Source organism: Gopherus evgoodei, chromosome 9 (assembly GCF_007399415.2).
Source record: "Gopherus evgoodei ecotype Sinaloan lineage chromosome 9, rGopEvg1_v1.p, whole genome shotgun sequence".
Lineage (NCBI taxonomy): Eukaryota > Metazoa > Chordata > Testudines > Testudinidae > Gopherus > Gopherus evgoodei.
The window spans coordinates 47,551,143-47,574,092 of NC_044330.1; positions in this window are offsets into that span (position 1 = coordinate 47,551,143).

Consider the following 22,950-nt stretch of genomic DNA (forward strand, 5'->3'; position numbering starts at 1 on the left):
TGTTTAGAATGTAGACTTCTGGGTCAGTCTCGCACTCTATGTACAAAGCAGAGTACAGTGGAAGCCCAGTTCGAGCTAGGTGCTACTTCAGCTCTTTCTTTGTATGTTTGTTCAGCCCAACGAACCACAAGCATGCTAGAGAGAAGTAGCACAGGAAAACTCAGTGAAACAGATTTTTAAAATCAGATTATAAACCATTACTATTAAACAATCACATCGCGAGAGCATAAAGATTTTCTTGTAAGTTACCACATCTAATTGGCGGGACTCCTCCCTTCCCCCGTTCGTCTCCTCCCTGAGCTTTATAGGGTAGGGAACATGCCTTCTAGCTGCTCTGTAACTGCTTGCTGTTCTTTAGGTGCTGCATTATGAAGGCAATTGGCAGTAACTCCACAGTTGGGGATGTTTTGTAAGAGAGATTTAAAACAGGGCATAAATTCCTATTTTTCTCTAAAAGTAGATGGACTATTGGTGTGAAATTTCACACTAGGCTAGTTTTTATGTCCTTCAAATTTTCTATGTCATTTATTCAGTTTATCTTCTTTGAATTTGGCCTCTAGCAGTCCTACCTTTTATTGTTGACCAATATTGCTTTAAAAAGCACTGTATCTACACAGCTCTGAAGAGGTGGATCCTGAGTAGATCTGTGACAACAGCTGTAGCTATTTTCAAGTTGGATTTAGGGTCATTTTAGACATTTTTTAACGGAAGACGTATGCTGTGCACCCAGGGCCGACTGAGGGGACAGCAACTGGATTCACATGAAACCTGGTGCCAGGAACTACATTGCTCTAGCATTCTGAAAGGGGCTTTAGAGCTGCAGGCCAGGGCCCCGGGGCCCCCTTAGCCCAGGGCCCTGCAGCCCCCAAAGCCCCTGCATTCTGGATGGCCCTGCCTGCTGGGGGGTGGGTGGGGGCAGCTCTCAGAATCATGGCTCCCAGAATCGCGGCCATGGGGGCGGTGCTGCGCTGCGCAGAACCACCTGCATACCCCCTGCACCAAACAAGAGCTGCCCCAGGTAAGTGCACTGCACCTCCTGCCTGCCCCAGCCCTGAGCCTCCTCCCACACCTTAACTCCCTCCCAGACCCCACACCCCCCAGCCCTGAGCCCAGGAGAAGAATGGAGAAAAAAATGAAAAACGGAGGGGAGGGGTGAGATAAGAGAGAATTCTCCCCCCAAAAATGAAGCTGAGCACAGGGCCCCATTAACTCTAAATCCCCCACTGGTGGGAGGGGGAGGAGCAGGGAAGCAACACATCTCCACTCCTCCCCGTCCCTCCCAGAAAGTCTTAAGTGCTGCCAAAGAGCTGTTTGGAGGCAGGGAAGTGCTGGGAGGAAGGGGGAGGAGTGGGGACGTGGCATGGTCCGGGGAGGAGGTGGAGTGGGGGTGGGAAGAGGCAGGCCTGGAGTTGAGCGGGGGTGGGAAGAGGCAGGCCTGGAGCATCCCCCGGCACAGTCAGCACCTCTTCTTCTGGGGGGAAGCTGCTGAGGTGCAAGCTGCTTCCTAGTGTCCTTGCCTGCCTCATTGTCTGCAGCAGGCTGTGCCTGTGTGGGGTAAGCCAGGGGCACCTCCCCACCACAGTACAGCACTGTATAGAATATAATGCCTTTTGTCTGGCCCCCCAAAAAAGTCCTTGCAACCTAACCCGCTGCATTTACATTAAATCTTATGGGAAAATTGGATTAGTTTAACATCATTTCACTTAAAGTTACATTTTTCAGGAACATAACTACAACATGAAGTGAGGAGTTACTGCATATTTTCTGAAAGCAAATTCTGAACTCAAACTACAGCAGGAAATCTGATTTTAAAAAATAATCACCCAGTGAGTACACAGACAAAGCTATGTTACCTGTAGGTCTGATTTTCTGCTGCCCATATTCTCACTTACTTGTCAGTAAAATTGGTGTAAAGACTAGGCAGGGCCAGTGCAACCATTTAGGCGACCTAGGTGGTCGCCTAGGGCGCTGGGATTTGGGGGGCGCCATTTTCTTCGGGAGCGACCATGGCATCCGTATCTTCAGCTGCCCTGGTCACCGTCAGCATTTAGGCGGAGGGAGCTGGGGCAGGGAAGCACCGGGAAGGCCGCCTGCAGCAAGTAAGAGGGCAGGGCGGTACTCAGGGGAACTCCCCGTCCCAGCTCACTCCTGCCTCGCCTCCTCCCTGAGCACGCCGTGGCTGCTTCCCTTCTCCCACCTCCCAGGCTTGCAGTGCCTAAACTGATTGTTGCTGCAAGCCTGGGAGGTGGGAGAAGGGAAGCAGCCACGGCGTGCTCGGGGAGGAGGCAAGGCAGGAGTGAGCTGGGGGGTGCCTCAGGGCAGAGAGTGGGGGGTGAGGAGCTGCCACTGGGGAGGGGGTGCCTCACGGTGGGGGCTTCAGGACAGGGGAAGGCGCAAGGTGGAAGTTTCTCCTAGGGCGTGAAACATCCTTACACCGGCCCTGATGCTAGGCAGCATTTTGCACCTGCCTTGCTCTGGTGTAAACAACGAGGCAGCAGAGAATCAGGCCTCAAGAATTAATTGTGGAAAACATAGGCCCAGACCCGCAAAGGTTTATAGGCTCCTAAATTCCATTGATTGAAATGATATCAACTCCTTTGTGGATCTTGGCCTTACTGAATAATGTTGCGTAGCACATCAACTAGAGAAAATCAGAAGCTTCGTGTAGGCAAACTTCAACTAAAACCAGGTGAAATTCATCAAATTATTCACTGAATTATTTGCCAAGCTCTACAGTCTTCTCAGCTCTGTGCACTATGTCACCAGAAGACAGTAAGAAATGAAACCCCTCTCCTGCTGTTTATAAACTTCCCCTCCAAAAGTGACAGTTTTGTTTACATCAGTTATGTGCAAAAAATATATCTTTGTGGCTGCCTGTCCTTATAATGCATTATCTGCATTACTGACACTGTTCATTGCTTTTTCCATCTGGTGACACTATGGAAAAATCATTTAATTAGGCTGACAGAAGCATAAAAATCAATCTTTAGAGAAGCATAAGTTAAAACCTGATGCTACTTTTTGCTCTTCTTGGTACGTAAGCACTTACAGAATAACTGCTTGAGTCCTGGATCTTTCAGTGAAGCTTTACTGCACTGCAGTGTCCTAGTCCCAGTTATATAATGTTTATTTGTGGAGCATGCACTTGAAATAACTTTTTGGATTGTGATCTTTGTCATGCCACATAGAGAGATGACAAGATGCAGATTTCATGCTTATGTCTAATGTTGCAGCCCTGTTGGAATTCAAATCAAGAGATCTCTAGTAGATGAAAAGTTGTAAAATCAGGTCCCTTTCAGATGGGAGTGGGATGCAGTTGTATCTTGAGTATTTTGTGTAACTGGGTTGTCACTCAACAGAGGTTATCACTTGCTTAATGAGGCCAGATGGGGATCAGGACCCCAGTGTCCTATTGCATTATATGAACACCCCTCCACCCCAGCTCCAGAGCACACATTCTAAGGCTATGTTACTGCAATCAGAGATGTGATTGCAGCTGGGGTGGGCATACCAGGGCTACCTTTATTCTAGCTTGCATGGCTAAAATTAGCAATGAAGCTGTGATGGCATAGACCTAGTGTGGACTAGCAATGTGAGTATGTACTCAGGGTTACGGGTGGCCTGCGCTGAAGCCTGTGCTGCTGCACCTTCACTGCTATTTTTAGCCCTTAAACTAGATTAAAGGTAGCACAGTTGTGCCCACTGAAGCTGCAGCAAAGCCATACCCTGATAGTGTGACAAAAAGCAAGAGGTCAATACACTGAGAAAGGTGTATTGGAGGAAGGTGAAAGGAGGGGAGGGGAAACAGGGTAACAGACAGGTGTTCTCAAACTAGTAGTCACTGCAGTCTTGCCCCTTACAGGCTGAAGACTACTGAGGCTGTGCTCTTATATCACAAAGAAGGGCTTTAGCCTGGATCTTTCCCTGTTCTAGGGAGATGCAGTTTGGTGACAATGTGAAGACTGGTCTACATTGGGAGCTTACATCAGCAGAGCTACATCACTCAGGGATGTGAAGAATCCAAATCTCTGAGAGAAAAAACCAACCAGCCCCCCTGTGTAGACAATGCTAGGTCAGCAGAAGAATTCGTCCATCGGCCTAGCCACTGCCTCTCAGGGAGGTGGATAAACTACAGGGACAGGAGAACCCCTCCCGCTGCTGTCATGAGCATCTACATTGACATGCTACAGCTGTGCTGCTGCAATGTTTTAAGCATCAACATGCCCTGATTCTATGAGTAAGGCATGTAGTGGAGACAGCACCAGGGCAGACTGTAGTAAGTGAAGGCCCTGATAAAGGCCCAGTATGAGGCCTGAGGCCTGAACTAAAGTAATGGTCAAGACTTTGCTAACATAAAGCAAAGTGAAGCTGTGAGCCAGAGGCAGGCCCTGCTCACAGAAGCTGGCAAGGAAAGGGCTGATGCTGCAAGAAGATACGTACCTAAAAGGTACTGAACAGTAGAGATCAGAACATTCACATACTTGCACATTCCACACAGATAACAAGGAACAGGCCGACCCATCCCAATGACGGGGGCAAAAGGGTAATATGATGGATAGAGTTGTTTTGATCGAACCAACATGTACAGGGTGAGAGGCAGCACCTTACTATGTAGAGGGGTTATACCTTGCTACGTGGAAGGGTTGTACCTCAATACGTCAGAAGTGATGTGTAACTTGTTTGTACCTGTGTATAAGAATGCATCCCTGGGGCGATGTCTTTGTCCGGCCTAGGGGGCAGTGGAAAGTCCCGCCACTAACTGAGCCGAGTCCATTGCCAAGAGGCACTTTCTCGTAGTATGCCCTGAATTAGGCTAAGAAATCTACAGGGAACTGCAATTGTGTCCGAGATCGCAATAAACCTGGCCGACGTGCCTTCGTACCTTACTAGACTCTGTGGTCATTGGGGGTTCTCTTCGGGTCTGCTGTGTCAGCTATCTGCGCAGAGCTGGGGCCGCACACAGAGGAAACACACGCACGCAGCCGAGTGATACCAACAAGGAGAGAGCAGAGCAGAGCACCACACCGGTAGCATCTGACAACACACCTTTGACAACACAGACCAACCATGGAGATGGACAGCGAGTGAGGCAGCTGAGATCAGGGCCAGCCTTCCACAAGCTGGTGTTGCACTCAAGCATTCATCGTGCTTATCCCTTTCTACAGCCAAAACAGCCAATACTGGAAATAGTCAAACGTCCAAAACTTATCCAGTATATACAACAGGGTACTGATCGAACAAGCACTTTGGGGGAGAACAACTTGAAGGAAGGGTGGTGCTATCTTAAGCCACTGAAAAGAATACCAGGTTAAGCCCATGAGTAAGAGACGGGAGGGATTATTCTACCTGAAAGACAATGATTTCACCCTCAGTTTCTTCAATAAGGTATGGCACTCTTTGGGAAAACAGAATGTGTATTGTTGTTGGTTCTTTGTGTAATAGGACTTGATGCTTCGATGTGTTGAGCACTCTGGCCTTAGTCGAGCAACTCAGCCCCTAGAATGGCAAATGAACATTATAGTGCATGGTCTGGGGTGTGCAGCATGGAATTCTGATCAGCACCTGGCCCCTGCTTTGGACTCTACTCAGTAACAGGCTGCAGAGGGTTATTGCAGCTGCTGAGCTATCCAATCCTTACATTTCAGTGACTTATGAAATTCCATCAAGCCAAACCTGCTTCTGTCATTTCCTCATTAGATAAGAAGAAAATCTCACTGAGTTTCCTAAGCTTTCATCCTAATATTATTTCACATTCTAGAGTAAGTTGTTGGATAATCCTGGACTACGACTGTACATATTTCTTATTAGGCAAGCACTCTGTTTTCCTAGTGTTTCTCCATGGTGGTAATTAGAATTTGACACTGCTGTAGCTGCTGCATATCACCAAGTAAATATAAAAGTCATCCCTACTAAAGGACTGTAGTGCATATCCATGTAATCTTGTTTCTTTGATTATCATGCCTGTACAATGCAGTTGTAACCTTCATATTATGTTTACTTGATATGAAGATGATCCTATTTAGCACTTGATAGTGAGATTCTGTGGCCTGCATTGTGCAGGAGGTCAGACCAGATGATCATAATGATCCATTCGGATCTTAAAGTCTATGAGTCTATGAGCCGGGAGGAGCAACTACCAGGAAAGTCTTGCTTGGTTCTACAGCTCTGTTCATCCTCAGCTCCTCAGTAACCTGACTCATGTGAGGTCCAGTTGGTATATAAGAGCACTGTGGGGGACCGATCATGCTCAGTGCAGGCCATCTTTTCTGTTTCTATCCTCCCCCCGCAGTGTATTCTGTATCTCCTTCTTCTGAAGCATCAGTGACTGAGAGGGTTAGGGCTCTGAGGTGGCACCAAGCACTCTGAGGTGCTTGCCTGACTTGGGCTGGCTCAGGGTCTAACTGATCACCCTGTGTGATGTCAGGAAGGAATTTTCCCCCAAATCAGACTAGCAGTGACCTTGCGGGGGGGCACAGTGGGGGTTTGCCTTCCTCTGCAGCATGTGAGTGTGGGTCACTTGCCAGGAGTAGCTGGGTGCAGCTCACTCCATCTCCCTGCCACTGTAGGTCCCCTGAGTGCTGGTGCATCTTACTCTCTCCTACTCTTTGTCTGTGGAACATAACAGTCCAGGCTTCTGTAGGTTGTAATACTTAGGTCTTATTTGGGTTGATGGGGTTAGTGTGGAGGTCCTGGGTGGTGTTGACGGCCTGGGATATCTGAAAGGTTAGATCAGATGATCTGGTGGTCCCTTCTGGCCTTCACCTAGGACTCTAAAGTTTTACCCCACTCCCTTCCCTTGAATCTAGCCAGGAGCTAGAGAATAAAAATTAGTTACCTTCAGGGGACCCCTGAGATCTGGACACAAGCAATCTGTGCTGGAATCTTCATGATGCTCTCCAGCCTCATAGCTGGACCATTATGTTGCATAGTAGGACCATTAATGTTGCTGTTCTCTGCCTCCAGCAGGGAATCAAAGGATAGACTGAAAGTCGACTTTGCTTATAGGCAACATTAATTTTGTTTTTGCTGAGGATGGGTGAGGGTGCTGCATGTTGCTTAGTGAGGATTTTCTGGTTCCTATGCCATTTCCCCCTAGCCGCATTAACTTTTCTGTGGAGTGGAAGAAGGTGTTTATGTAGAAAAAATGTCTTGTGTTCTTTTCCACTCTTCATACAGCCTCACCATGAGTGATAGCTTTTCGCGCTTTCTACACTGCAGATTATCTGTACATTTGCTGCAAAGCAGGTATAAACTTGTGAGGATACCAAAAATCAGATTTTAGTAAATTTAGAAGCACAACTTGCTGAAGAATGGTTATGCATGCCTCAACACAAACATTTAAGAATTAGCATGCTCTGTCTCAAAGTCTATATTTAGAGAAGCTAGCATAAGGAATTGCACAGGCAAATTTGTGAGCTCAGACCTAATTCTGTGTTTGCAGCTCACTAGCTTCTACTCTAGAATTTGCCAAAGATATTCAAACAGATTCTGGGGAAGACTTCCACATACATGCACACAAAATGTTCGTATCAAGAGTTTCAGTGTCAACTGTGGTTTAGTGAGTAGATTAAAGATTTATTGGTACAACAAAGTGCCATGACAGAAGCATACAAAGCTGATTTTTCAAAGACTCCATACAATTGTAAATGAAACAAAATGAGACAAATGACCCACACTGCAGAGAAATATACTGACAGCAGGGGCATAATGCTGGCAATACATTTCACTTATTAAGGAAAAGATGAAATAATCTTAACATTTTTCTTACAAAAACACAGAAACCTCAAGTATTTTTCTTCCTAATGGGGTCTTTTCCCCCCATTTGATACAAAGCTTAAACAAACAAACTGCAAATAAACACAAGTTTCAACACCATCTAAATGTGTAACTGTCAGCACAAATAGATTGCTATGGTCCTTCCCCCCATTCTAGCCCCCCCCCTTCAATTTCGGATTGTACAGACAAATCTGTTACAGAAGCAAATGGGTAACAGATGCAAGCGTGCAGCAACAAGTGAGTTTTGGAGAGTCTAGAGTTCCTGAAAGTTGCCAGATTAGAGATGAATTTTCATGATGCTAACTACAGGGAACAATCCATTCCAAGGTCATACTCTACTAGCAATAAGCCACTCCAGGGAGTAAACGCGTAGGCTGCTAGTGCACTTCTTGAGAGAGTTGAAGGCACTTGGGTTCACACTGCACAGCCAAAGAATGCCGAATAAAGTATTGGGCTTCAATCCTGCAAAGAAGTGCCTAACTTAATGCACTTGAGTACTCCCACTGAAGTCAATGGGACTGGAGCACATGCTTAGGTGACTCACTGAATCAGGGCCTTAATGCTTGATCTACCATACACATTGCTATAACCTGTGCCAGGTTAGGAAGTTCATGTCCTGAGCTCTAGTACAGTAACTCCTCGCTTAACATTGCAGTTATGGTCCTGAAAAATGTGACTTTAAGTGAAGCGATGTTAAGCTAATCCAATTTCCCCATAAGAATTAATGTAAATAGGAGGGGTTAGATTCCAGGGAAATTTTTTTCACCAGCCAAAAGACTATATATACATACATATTATATATATATATATATACACACACACACAGAGTATAACTATTAAACAAACTATTTAATACAGTACACAGCAATGATGATTGTGAAGCTTGGTTGAGGTGGTGAAGTTAGAGGGTGGAAGCAGGAGGGATATTTCCCAGGGAATGCCTTACTGCTAAATGATGAACTAGCACTCAGCTGAGCCCTCAAGGGTTAATATGTTGTTGTTAATGTATCCTCACACTCTACAAGGCAGCACAAATGGAGGGAGGGGAGACAGCATGCAGACAGAGACACACACCCTGTGTGTGTGTGAGAGAGAGAGATGCTCATTGTCTCTTTAAGTACGCTGACCCCACTCTAAGTACATTGCCTTGTAAAATAGATTGCAAGTTGAGACAGCAGCTGCTGCCAACAAGCTCCCTCTATCCTGAGCTCTGTTGTGTCACCCTCCCCTTGCTCCGGTCTATGGAGATGGGGTAAGCAAGGGGCAGGAGCAGGGGGACACCCTGACATTAGCTCCCCTCTCTCTTTCCCCCCTGTACAGCAAGCAGGAGGTTCCTGGGAGCAGCTCTAAGGCAGAGGGCAGGAGCAGCACATGGCAGTGGGGGAGGGACAGCTGAACTGCCCGGCAATTGATAGCCTGCTGGGCGGCTGCTGCACAGGGAACTTAGGGGAGCGGGAGCTGATGGAGGACTGCCAGACCACCCTGGTTCCAAGTCCCCACCAGCTACCTCCAACAGGCTGCAAGTAGTGAACAATGCAGGCGACTGCCAAACAACGTTATAAGGGAGCACTGCACAACTTTAAACGAGCTTGTTCTCTAATTGATCAGCAACATAACAACGAAACAACGTTAATCAGGATGACTTTAAGTGAGGAGTTACTGTACCTAGAACCCTAATTTCTTCTCCCAGAGTGACCCAGTCAGCTGAGGCCACCACATTCAAAGAGCCAGACAATGAACCATTGCAGCTCCTGGCCTCTAGCCTCAAGAGGCCTCTCCAGAAAAGCTTCCCTTTGCAGTCAGGTGCAGTTCACATTCCAGAAGGTCTGACACTGCCATACTCACCTCCCCTAAGAAAGTATGACCTTCCACATCAGCAAAAGGCAGAAGAGGTTTTCTCTGGTTCGTTTGTCTGCTTCTTCCCAGCACGTCAAATTTGACTTTAGACCCAGTAGAATGGGACTTCATACCTACAGACAGCAAGGTATATTACAAGATAATAAAATTCTGGGCTGCTGTGTCACTGCAAGAGTGTTTATTACTGTTAGACCATGATGTGGCCGTTGGCCTTAGCCAATGAGAAGAAGAAATGTATTTCTTAAGAATAGAATTCACTTCATTTTAGAGCAGCTGCTGATCTTTCTTTCAGAAGAAGAAAATTTGCATTGTTATGTTAATTTAAATTGCCTGATGAATCTGTAATAGTAACCTTACCACACAGTGCCCAGCACCTAATTCTTTGAACTTTATAGTCTTATTAAAATAGTTGGGCACTTGTGAAAACTTTTTATTCTTGCTGGTAATGAATGTGAGATGGCCAAGGTGCATTTCGCCAAGCTGATGACATTCTAAGCCTAGAGACAATCATGCATTACTAATAAGGGTACTGCAGAAAATTACTTTTAAAGCTCTTACTGTCAGTTTAAGATTATAAACCAAGCCCAGAGCAGTGACGTTTGCTTTAGATCTGTTAAACTGGTTTCCACAATGGCAACCTTACCTAACAAACTGGAAAACAAAAATCCTCATATAGAGAGTAAACTTTGTGAGAACAGAAATATTGCTCGGTATATATACTCAATCCTGACCCTGTTTGAAGAATTAAATAATTGATTAAGGGATATATTAAAGGTAGTCTCTCTACTCCCTAATGATCCTACCTAGCAAAAAAAATCTTTTGCTGCTTTTACAACTTAGTCTCCTTACTTGTTCTTCCATGGAAGAGACCAAATTAAATAGCAAGTTAGCAGTATGCAAACAACTGAATTGACAGCTGCTTTTGTTTTGTATCCTACGTCAGGCAGCAATGCAGAGAGCTCTGGAAATTAAGGATCAGGTTTTGCAAAGAGCTCAGGGCCAAACTTTCAAGTGCATGGACTGCTATTCTGCCTGACCCTAGTGCAGCTGCATGGCTTCCCTTCCCACCCCGTACATCCCTGTAATGGCACCAAGACCTGGTCTACACAGAGATTGTCTACTGGTACTACAACTGACAGTTAGGGGTGTGTCTTTCTTGCCAAAATAGTTATACCCATACAACCCCTAGTGTAAACAATTATATCAATGTAAAGATGTTATACCACTTTTACTATATTGATATAACGTGTGTCTGGCTATATCTACACTACGAGTTAGGGGTCTTATTCCCTTGCCTGTGTACACATAGCTGTCATCAAGCTCATGATAGTCTAAGTAGCAGTGTAACAGCAGTAGTGGCAATGGAGGCCTGGCTGATCCATGTGGAGTACAACCCCCCCTGAAACCACTAGGTACGTACTCAGCTGTGCCCCCACAGCCCCATTACCTGTGCTACTGTAGCTACACTGCTATTTATACCCGCACTAGCTCAGTGAAAACTAGCATGAGCACGTGGACATGATCGGGGGAAGCACATCCCTACCTCACTGTGTACATAGCCTGAGTGGAGGAGTGCATTGCAGTACATGAAACATATCTGGACTGTAGTGAAACATGACTGCAATTCCTTTGTTCTTACTGGGACTGTTAGTTACAGTTGGCTTGGATTGAAGTCAAGTAGACTGAAACTTGAGTACAACACTAAACAAATGACAATGAATTAGCAGAAATAGAATGAGTTGAAGTTTTCCAAATTGACAAAAAATGGCGGGGGTGGGGAATTGAGACCTTCACACACATTTTTCTTGTTTTTCCTCAGCTAGTTCTAGAGCTAGTCAAATTTTGTTTTGAGAAGTAAGATCATTGAACATGTTTGTGAATTCTTGTTTTCCTTTTCTAACCAGCACTAAACAAGTGTTGACAAGCCTTTTCGGAAATCTTTTCAACCTGTCTTCTTGAAGAGTGGAGAAATTTCTTAGAAGGAAAGATTAAAATATGTATAGCTTCATCAAAAGATGATGAGGGAGGAAGAGCATAGCTGAAGCATTTAAAACCATGATGGAGGAATTATTTAAGGTGGTTCAAAGGGTATAACTAACAATAAGAAAATGTAGGCTGAATAGTAGGCAAAGCTTCATGATAAATGAGATGTATTCAGCTCTCACTCAAGGAAACTCTTAGGAGCTCCATTGCCTGAGATCTTTGAACAAACTGGACAAAATTCTAGGGCACAATCTTGCATTGGCAGGGAGTAACTATTTCACCTATCCTTTTCCATTACTAATTTCTATTTCTCTGCAGTACAATATTGAGACAATTAAGGTGCCCATTTACTCTGAGCTGGAAATCCTCTATTTCATTGGTACACTGTTCACAGCTTGCAGCAGAAATGCAAAGTGATATATGGTTATGAAGTGGTGACGTAGCAATGACAGACTCCATCTCTAGTGACATCCTGCCTGCCTCTTGATTTAAAACATGTAATTTCTCCGCCATGACAATACTTTTCAGTTTATGGCATTTTACACCTCAAGAGAATCTTTATCTCTAACTCAAGTAGTTTGGAGTTTGTAACATCCTCCCTCATTCTCAAGTTTTTATACTATGCTCATCAGGCAGACTCAGAGTGCCTCAGGGATCAATCCAATGCTCAAGACTTCTCACTTGTCATTGATTTCAGTGGGCTTTGGATCAGGCTCACAGAGAGTATCTGTGCCTGTACTTCAGTGTCAGGTGTGGCATTGTACTGATAATCTTGCACACCTGTACTTGTAGAGGTTTTAAAAAAATCTTGCTAACATGGTCTACTACAGAGGTTCCCAAACTTTTTTGGGAGGCATGGCCTCTTCTCCATGGGAGTCACATAAGATCCCCACCCTCCCCATTACCACTGGTCCGGGGCAGAAGGTAACTCACCAAAGGCAGTACATGGGTAATGCTGGGGTGGCAGCAGGATCTGCACCCCTCAGACTTCACCCCTCAGAAGCCCATGGCAATGTAGCATGCAGCAGGCTGGGGCTCCTTGCTCTCCCTTCCCCCTGCCCAGAGCCTCTTGCTCCCACAGGCTCTGGAGGGTTTAAAGTACACAGGGCTACAGCCAGGTGGATATCCAGGGCAGGGCATGCAGGGAGTCCCTAGCAGTCTGGGAAGGGAGGAGGCTGGCTACTGCTGGGGTGGAGTGAGGCAGGGCAGGGCTGCGATCCCTGCCTTCTGACCACTGGGGATTTCCTGTGCACTCTCTACCCTGCTGCCTTGGCCCAGCCCTTACCTGCCTAATCACTTTGTTGGGGAAGTACACCTTACAGTTTGAAAATCAATGATCCAGTGATTTGTGGTGCACTAACATTTTGTCACTGTTTCTTTTGGTTGCTTTTTTTAAACATGCTAGCTAGTAAGCCTGCTGTTGGGAGAAGTGATACTTGTACTGTAATATCACTTTTCAAAGCCTCCCAGCTAGCTACTAAGTCTGCTGCGAAAAGTGATATTAACAAGCATACAAATGTCACTTTTCACAGCAGATTTACTCAGCCCTGGCAAGACGAGGGACAAATTAAGCCATGGATGAAAAGTGCAATATTAAGCTAAGTGTTAATTATTGCAGCAAATGCTGAAGATTCACTCTGCTCTGCAGGTAGGGAAGTGGGAGTGGCTCTTTAGACAGAGGAAACTGGAGTTCAGGACAGAAGTGGCTGCAGAGGAACAATACATGTATGGATAGGCTAAGATTTTGTTGAAGTTACCAAGCTAATGAGGGACCAAGTTTGGATTAAATCACAAGCCTGATCCTCAGCTGGTGTAAATCAGCAGCTCTATTGACTTCAATGGGTCTAAACCAATTCACACCAGCTGATGTTCTGACTCAGCATGTATAGATGCTGTTCAAAGAAGGGTGAGAATGGAGCTGTACACTTACAAAGAGACTACTGGGTAATGTACCTAGGCTGGCAAAACTGGCATGACAAACATGGCCAGGCTGGTATAACATGCCATATGTCATGAAATGGGGCATAGAAAAAAGTTTTGTTCTATTCTATTCCCAGAGAATTATTTTCTCAAACACCTACTACTAGTGCTAGCTGCAAACAAGCATTACATCTTGCATACTTTGAGATCTTTGATGTAAATGCCATACTTCATAGTGTTCAGTAGGTGGAGGACTGAGTTCTTTCTTGTGAGCTGAAGCATAAATGTTTCTTGCTTTGAGGATTTAAGGTAAGGCATGAGATACATTACCCATGGTCTTTTACGTTCCAAAGCAATTTAAGAATTTTCTTAATTAAAATTTGATAATACCCCAATTTCTCTTTCTAATGAGCTTGATTTAAATCTTAATAGTCTTGTTTTAGAAAAAAAGAAATCAGGAAATATAGCAAAGACTGTGGCAGCTGTTCAGATCCAAAAGGTTATCACTAATAAGCTGTGGAAAAAGCAATTTAACACCATTTCTCGCCACCATGACAAATATGACAGGTTTACAAATTAAACACATTGGAAGCCTAATGTTAACATCCATGTTCTGTCAGGTCTGCCTGTGACTAATCTGAAATGTAGCTTTGATTGCTGTGACTAATAAATAACCCTGCTTAATAAACTTTATCTTATAATTATTGCAGAGCGAGTAGGATCCTAATTACAACTATTCCCATGTCTCATTTTTCAGCGAATGATGGGCAATACCTCAAAGGGTTTATTTAAGGCAAAGATATAACCCAATGTCCTAAACTCAGAACTGAACAGCAGAATTCCTCACCCCAATCAGATTTATGGGGATTATGCTTGACCTCAGGGATTTGAACCAGCTGTGTTGGGTCTGGCTCCAAGTTCTGACTTGGGGCTGGTCCACACTACGGGGAGGAAATCGATCTTAGATACGCAACTTCAGCTACGTGAATAACGTAGCTGAAGTCGAATATCTAAGATCGGATTACTCACCCGTCCACACCGCGCGGGATCGATGTTCGCGGCTCTCCCTGTCGATTCCGGAACTCCATTGGGGTTGATGGAGTTCCGGAATCGATATAAGCGTGCTCAGGGATCGATATATCGCGTCTAGATTAGATGCGATATATCGATCCCCGAGCAATCGATTTTAACCCGCCGATACAGTGGGTAGTCTGGACGTGGCCTTGGAAACACATCCAGCAAAGGTCAGGCCTGTAGTTTAAAGAACGTGTAATGAAAGTAATAAATGCATTGCTCCAAACAAAAGAACAGTTGACAAGGAAACAACAGAGGGTTACGTGTTGATGGGTGGCCAGTGCTGGAGATTAGCACTGTAGTATATTTATAAAAACTTGTATTTTAAGGCAGTGGTTCTCAACTGGAGGTACAGAGAGGTCTTCCAGGGGATACATCAACTTACCTAGATATTTGCCTAGTTTTGCAATAGGCTACATAAAAACACTAGCAAAGTCAGTACAGACTAAAATTTCATACAGACAATGACTTGTTTACTGCTCTCTATGTACACTGAAGTGTAAGTACAATATTTATATTCCAATGGATTCATTTTATAATTATATGGTAAAAATAAGAAAGTCAGCAATTTTTCAGTACTAGTGTGCTGTGACACTTCTGTATTTTATGTCTGATTTTGTAAGCAAGTAGTTTTTTAAAAACAGGTGAAACTGGGTGTGAGGGGGGGAATACAAGACAAAAATCAGCCTCCAGAAGGAGGTACAGTAATCTGAAAAAGGTTGAGGACCAGTTTTACGGTGATTTTCCTTTTCTTTTTTCAAAAAGCTCACCCAGTGGGATAGAACCAAGTTGATACTACAGATGTGCTGCAGTGCTAATCTGTGGGAGCTGCACCACAATGGTCCTTGTACCTCAATTCTCTAAGGTATCTGCTATTGAGCAGCAGATGGTACAAATCACGACCATTATACTGGCACATGTGTTAGGATCACAAGGTTGCAATAAGAACAGCTAGGACTGTTAGATTCTTCCTAATTTTGTAAGCTAAAACATAAAATAATTAGTTCCCAATAACATGGTGATTAAGAGAATTGGCCTCCACACGGGATAGAGACTGTAGCAGTCTGATGTCATGGGAACTTTCCTGTGGAAGACACAAATATAAGAATTAGGATATAATTAGTGTATAAGAGCCCAAAAAATGAGTGCCCAGTCTCTGGGGCCATACAGAAGGCAACTGCCTGTCAGAACTAGAAGTCATGATAAAGAGGATGAATAATTAAAGCCATAGGTACCAAAGTGCAGCAGCCTTGGCAGGAACCTCATTGTGTTTAATTAGATTCTTTCAGGTATGCAGTGTATCATTGTGTTTAATTAGATTCTTTCAGGTATGCAGTGTAGTTATAGCCATGTCAGTCCCAGGGTATTAAAGAGACAAGGTGGGTGAGGTGATATCTTTTATTGGACCAACTTCTGTTGGTGAGAATGCATGCCTTGAAAGCTTGTCTTTCTCACCAACAGCCATTGGTCCAATAAAAGATATTCCTTCACCCACCTTACCTTCCTAGATGCTTTCATGTGTTACTGAGTAATCCTCACCCAATGTCCTTCCAGCATTTTACAACCAGGCTTGGCTTGTGAACTTCCATTCATGAGACAAGTCAAGTTGTCAACTTCCCTCCACAGTATAAGATACAGTGAATACCTCTGCATCTCCAGACATGCCCCAACAATCCATAGCCTTTATGGGTGTCATAAACAGATAGCTAAGGGTTAATGTCTCTTTCACCTGGAAAGGGGTAAGAAACAACACCTGACCAGAGAACCAATCAGGAAACAAGACTTTTTCAAATCTGGGTGGAGGGAGGTTTTGGGTATGAGTTCTTTGTTCTTTGTCTTGGTTCGGTGACCCTCTCGGCTCTGAGAGTGATCTTTCTATCTCCAGGCTTTCTAATCTTCTGTTTCCAAGTTGTAAGTACAAGGATAGTAAGACAATAGGTTTATATTGTTTTTCTTGTATTTACATGTGTGTAGTTGCTGGAATGTGTTAAATTGTATTCTTTTTGGATAAGGCTGTTTATTCATTTTTTCCTTTAAGCAATTGACCCTGTATATTGTCACCTTGATACAGAGACCATTTTATGTCCTTTTTCTTTCTTTTTATATAAAGCTTTCTTTTTAAGACCTGTTTAAGTGTTTTTCACTGGTTAAGGCTAAGAAACAAAGGGAGGGGGAAAATCTCTTTGTGTTAGATTTACTAAGCCTGACTTTGCGTACCCTCTGAGTGAAGGGGAAGAGAGATTAGATCTCTTGGTACTTGTGTTTTAAGGACTTGAAGCAGGGAGTATCCTAGGGTCCCCAGGGCGGGGAAATCTGGGAGGAGGTAAAGAGGGGGAAGGGAAATGGTTTATTCCCCTTTGTTGTGAGACTCAAGGAATCTGGGCCTTGGGGTCCCCTGGGAAGGTTTGGGGGGACCAGAGGGTATCAGGCCCTAAAATTCCTGATTGGTGGCAGCGATATCAGATCCAAGCTGGTAATTATGTTTGGAGGTTTCATGCTAGCTTCTCATGTTCTGAACTCTAAGGTTCAGATCTGAGTAGTAGAGTTATGACAATGGGCAACCAGGATATCCTCCTGCTGTTTATTTCTTCCTGTAGACTTACTCTCAAAAATTTTACCATCTCTTGATTAGCACTTGGCTCAGGATGCAAACAGGTCTCCACTGTGAGGCAGACAATGCCCAATACACAAAGCAGACAGACAGAACAGTTACCTCCTGCTTGAAGGAACCTCCCCAGCACATGTCATCTCCTGGTTACCTGCCTTGGGAATATAATTCAGTAGAGACAACCCCTTAAGTAGGGATATTCATGAATACATCTTGCAGTGATGATGATGATCAGGAGGCTATTGGCTCTAATTAGAGACCTCACATGCCACCTTTTAGTGAATTATTGTACATATACCAAACCCAGTGGATCCTTGTAAAACTCTATGCGCAGTTGGAACCAAGAGGATCCCGGGTCACAGAGACACATAAATGGAAAGACTCTTGCTAAAGGCTGGGCCCAGTTTCAGGGCTGATATGTTTGATGGGCTAGGTTAGATTCCCTCACAGTCAGTCAAAGAGTCCTGCTGAATCCAAAAGACTAAGGCTCACTGACCAGGAAAGGAGTCTAAGTTGGTAAGCTTTCACCTTTGCAAGCTGCCTCATCATGAAAGAAAGGTACAGTTAAGTTACTTCAACTTCAACCATCTTACTACACCTGCTGTCCTTGCTTTTCCTGCTATCCTCTTATCTTCGGGCATTTTGGTATGAGTTACACCAACTTGACTCACCAAGTGCAGGGCAGTCTAAATTCAGAAGTGATTTGTAAGAGGGGGTGGGAGATGCATTTCATATTGCTAAGTGGGTAGGAGACTAGAGGAATATAATGCCACCCAATTCTGAGGAACTCTCTACTGAAGCCAAGGGCAAGTTCTGCTTAAAGGAAGATGCTATAGTTCTGAGCAATTAAGTCTAATAGCATCTTGTAGTATCAAACCCTTAGACTGAGCACTGTAACTCCAATCCAGCAAAACCTTAAGCATGAGTTTTCCCATTGATATAAATGGGACAACTCATATGCTTAAATTGTGGGATTGGGGCCTACGCTCAGCACCACTGCAGGACTGAGCCCTAAATCAGTCCAGAGGGAGTTTACATTTGTTTAAATTAGTATTCAGAGAGCTTCTTGCATCAGCTTAACTGCCCTGTAGGCTGAATAAAACAAACCTGCAGCACTGTGAGTTCATCATAAAGGCCAGAGCTGTAAGGTTTTTAACTCTTTCAGTGATTGATTTGCAGTTACACGCTTAAGATCAGCTCAAAATGTTCTGTTGGGGAATAAGACGTGCTGTGATATAGCAGTTGCTGTACCCTAGTCAAGGTTGTTTCCGAGTTCATTTTTAACAAGATCTATAAACCTCTCTCTAGTGTAAGTCCCTGGGCCATGGCAAAACCCAAAACAAAGATCAGAAACTTCCAGCACTATTTGAGTTGTTCCATGATGGTTTGATGAGAAATGAATTGATTCAAAGAATAGTTTTTAAATCTCCACTTTGGACTTCTCATTTCTCTGCTCCACTTTCAGGAGTTTCTCTATTTCTGGTTTCTAGAATTTCTAACTCTAAAACTCTAAAATCCATGTTTGTTTAGTTATGTTACTAAGTCTGTTTAAGAGTTGGGCTCAAATGGTTTTCTTCCTCGATCTGTGAGCAAATAATGGTCGAATTTGGAGGAAACTCTATACATTTGTCAGTTGACTTGTTTTCCCATTTGGCAGACAGATTTTTACCTGTGAAGCTCTGATTTTTGCAATGGTTACAAAGTGGTATTTCTGCGGTACAGTTTGAACATCTTGAGATATGAGCATTTTAACTTCTTGGATGAATCTGGAAAACTTCCCAGATTATACATCTGCCAGTAAAATGTATACCTTCCAAGAACATGTCTGAAAAGAAGGACGTGAGAATGATTAATAAGCTATGTTTCTTAGTGCTCGCCAAAACTGTGGGGTATCCCTTCACCCAGAAAAATCTATTCGTTAGCAAATACAAGTTCTGTGTGCCAGACACAGTATTCCCAGCTGTTGATCCAGCTGCACAATTCGCTATATATTTCTTACTTAAACCACAGAAACTGAAGGTGAGGGGAAAAAAATCCTATTAGGTCATCTTTTCTGGTATACTCTCAAGTGATTTGACTTTTCAATGATTCATGCAATGGGGTTTCTACCAGTCCTCTTGGGACATTACACCACAGTCTAATAGACAGACCTCACTGTTTGAATATTTTTTTCCTGACATTTAGCCAACTTCCCTCGACTTAATTTCATCCCATGATCCCTAGTTATACCCTATTAGATCAACAAGTATTTTTTTCCCAATTTCTATAGGCAGACGGTTCTCTACTATTCCCCCAGACTAAAACACATTGTCACTTAGCCAATCTTGAGTTTGTTATTTTAATCTTTCCAAACCTCAATACATTTTGATTTCAGGGTGGGATCCTAGGAAGAAGATCTACAAGATAGCCCTTTTCATCTCCTCCTCATGCTTTATTTTGATTCCCCACACTACAGCACAGTTTCTCAATTGAGAATGAAACAAAACTTGGTTCAAAACCAGGCAGCCATTTCAGATAATTAGCTGAAGGTCTACCTGAGGGGTTTCCAGGTAATCTGCAGCATGGTTAATCTTAAAAAAAAAATTAAAAAAAAAAGCCTGTGCAAATAATTATGGTACCTGAAGGAAATGGATATTTGTTCATTCCAGCACATCTTTAATTATTTTTCCCTTAGATCAAAGTAAGAAGGAATAATTTACTCCCCAAAAAGTTTCAAGCACTAATTTAAAAAGTAATTACCTTCAAAGGGAAATCTGAGGAGGAGAAATGGAAATATGGTGAAAAATTTAACTAGTAACCTAAGAAACAAAACTGTTGCAGTGTAGAGGAATACAAGAGTTTCCCATTAAATGGGTTGTGAGCCCTCTAGTGGTGCACACCAAGTGTTAGTTTTTAGAAGCTACCAGAAAACAGCCATGGCATCAGTATCGTGGTAGCTAGGCCTTGCATATTTGTATTCAGTAAACATGATTACCAAACTGTGCTGAGCTCATGTGGTTCCTACATGTTATCATTGCTGAGTAAAGAGGAAATTATTCAACAATTCACTGCAAATAAAATTTTACAAATACAGACTCTCATTCAGGAAAACACTGGAGCATGTGTACGAACTGAGGTAGCTGATGAGCAGGCCAAAGCTGGAAGATCAGAAACTCAGGTAGGAATGAGAATAGCTGAGGATACTGATGCCCTATCAAAGAAAATATTAGCTGAAATAAATGGTCAAAAGATGAAAGATCCTTTGATTGATATGAAGGCATCTCAGCAAATAACGTTCGCTGTTGAACAGGGCACACCACAGGAATGAAAGTCAGTAGAGATGGGACCGAGATATCAACTCTGCAGATTGTGCTAGGACCAGGCTTTTTACACCTGGCCATCCTTTTGTAATGAAGTATTGTAAGGAAAGTAATGATCTTCAGATTTCAGCCTTTGGATCGAGTCTTTACAAAAATACCCTGTCAGAGTCATCACATTCATTCTCAAACTTCATGGTCTGATATGATTATTGTAGAACAAGACAAACAACAACAACAACATACTACTTAAGCATGTTCCCATACTCTTTGCTGAAGAAGCAACTACTTAAGCACCAGTGCAATGTTTTAAACTTGTGCTTGAGTGCTTGAAATTGGAGCCTACAATTTGAAATATCTGTATCCCTGCTGCAGCTATTCATGCTTCTGAAACCCAATATATAACTTTTTATAAGGAGAAATATTGTTCGTGTAGTATCTTTAGAAATAAACTTTATAAGTTAGACAAGTGGATAGCTGTGTGCTTAGGAGTAGGAATAAAAGAAGTTAATGAATTAAGATATTTAAGCACATGAGAAGTCCCACTGAAGTTCAGAACTATTGAAGTACCTTTCTGACTCAAGCTTGAGTATTTTCTCCCAGGTCTAATCTGCCCCAAATCAACTAAAAAATGTTACCATCCTACTAGTAGACTGGTGTCCACATCACAAACCCATCTACAATTGACACTCTTGCCAGCAGTATCCTCAGAAAGGCAAGAATTGAAGGAGCCTAAAGCCTGAATTACTTGCCTTTAATCATGTTCCTTTCAGGTCACAGTCACGGCAGCTTAAATGAGGATACAACACTTTTCAGCTACCTAACCAGTGTATACCTCTGTCTACTGAACACCTGAAATGTAGATTTAATGTACGAAATTTAGATGACAGTCTTCAGACTATACAGGGATAACTAAAGTAATTTTATAGTATTGTAATATAACGATACAGAATCAGTTGTTTTAGAAACACCAATGAATGGTCTGCAAGCAAGATTACAAATGTCTTACAGGTATCAGATAGAGTAGAACATAGGTTTACAGGGACAAATGCTGATGCCAGTTATACTAGTGACTCCAGAGTGATGCCATATGTAACTATAACTGATGTCATACAATTGATATTAACTTTATCTGATAGGAGCCTTTCTACCACTAAATTCACAAGATCCACAGGGCATATTAGAGAAGTCAGAATATTTATTGTTCAGCATGAATAGTTGAGCTGGGTGAAATTTACAAAATAACTAAATATTCAGCTTGATTTCTAAATTAATTCCCTTTGCCCATTTGGTCACCACTTGTGCGCTAGTTTTCTACAAACATTTGACACAATATAATTTACTGACAGAAATGTCACAAAAAGCTAATTTCTAAGTGAAAAACTGTAATTTGGGCAAACAGTGCTTGCTTGCTTATCCAATCCAGAACAGAAACAATATCACTCGATTAATATTCTGATTAATCAAACACACTTTGTATTTAGAACAAGTGCACCCATGCATAGAGGAAGAGATATCTGAACACAGAAGATGATGGAAACTGAGCTGCTCAAAGATATTACACAGGCAGAAAGAGGATCAATTGGTTTATTACACTGCTGAGTTATTCATTTACCCCTAGTGAATAGTAAACACTTCCTTCTCTAGTCACCTGTTATTGCTCAGCACACTTTGAAGACAGATGAGACTAGACCTGGCCCTGCAGCTGATTGAAATACTGACCTATTTTTAATAAATGTTCTTGATTTATAAGGATGGACAAGTCAATTCAGATAAATCCCTCCTTGCCATGGCCCCAGAGCTAAACCGAACTCAAACCAAATTTCAATATGGATCATGCCTCCAAATTTGTGCTTAGTGAGAGCCTACTGCCTTTCCCCTCCTATTTGGAAAGGGAGCTTAGCTTTCTCTGTAGCACCATTTTCCCCTTGCCGAAGACCCTAGGTAGGCCTCAGTGCTGTTCTTGGGTGGGGAGAGTCAATGTAAGTGTGTGTGTGGGGGGGGTGGATTTGGCAGGCAAAGGAGGAGCAGACAGGCCCTGGGCAAGACTGAGAGGAGGGAATATACTTGCTCAGAGCTTGGAAGAGATCCATCCCAGGGCTGTGTTCTCTCTTCTGCAGAGTCTCTCTCTAGTGAGGATCTCATCCCCTTTAAGGGAAGGTTCCAGGTCAGCCACGTGAACACTGCCTTCCTCCCTAGCAACTCCTCATTCCTCCAATTCTAGTCTCACTTCCTTGTCTTCCTCCAGCACTGCCCCCTTCCCCAGAGCAGGCCTGGGAACTGGAGGTGATCAGTTAAAAATGCCTTTGTTCTTATTGGGGCCTGCGGCAGTTCCACTCCTTTGAGCTGCTCATTGGACAGAACCCTGACCCACTGCCTCTGCTTAGTTCAGTGATGGTCTTTACCTGGAGTCTTGAAAGCTTACTGGGGAGCATG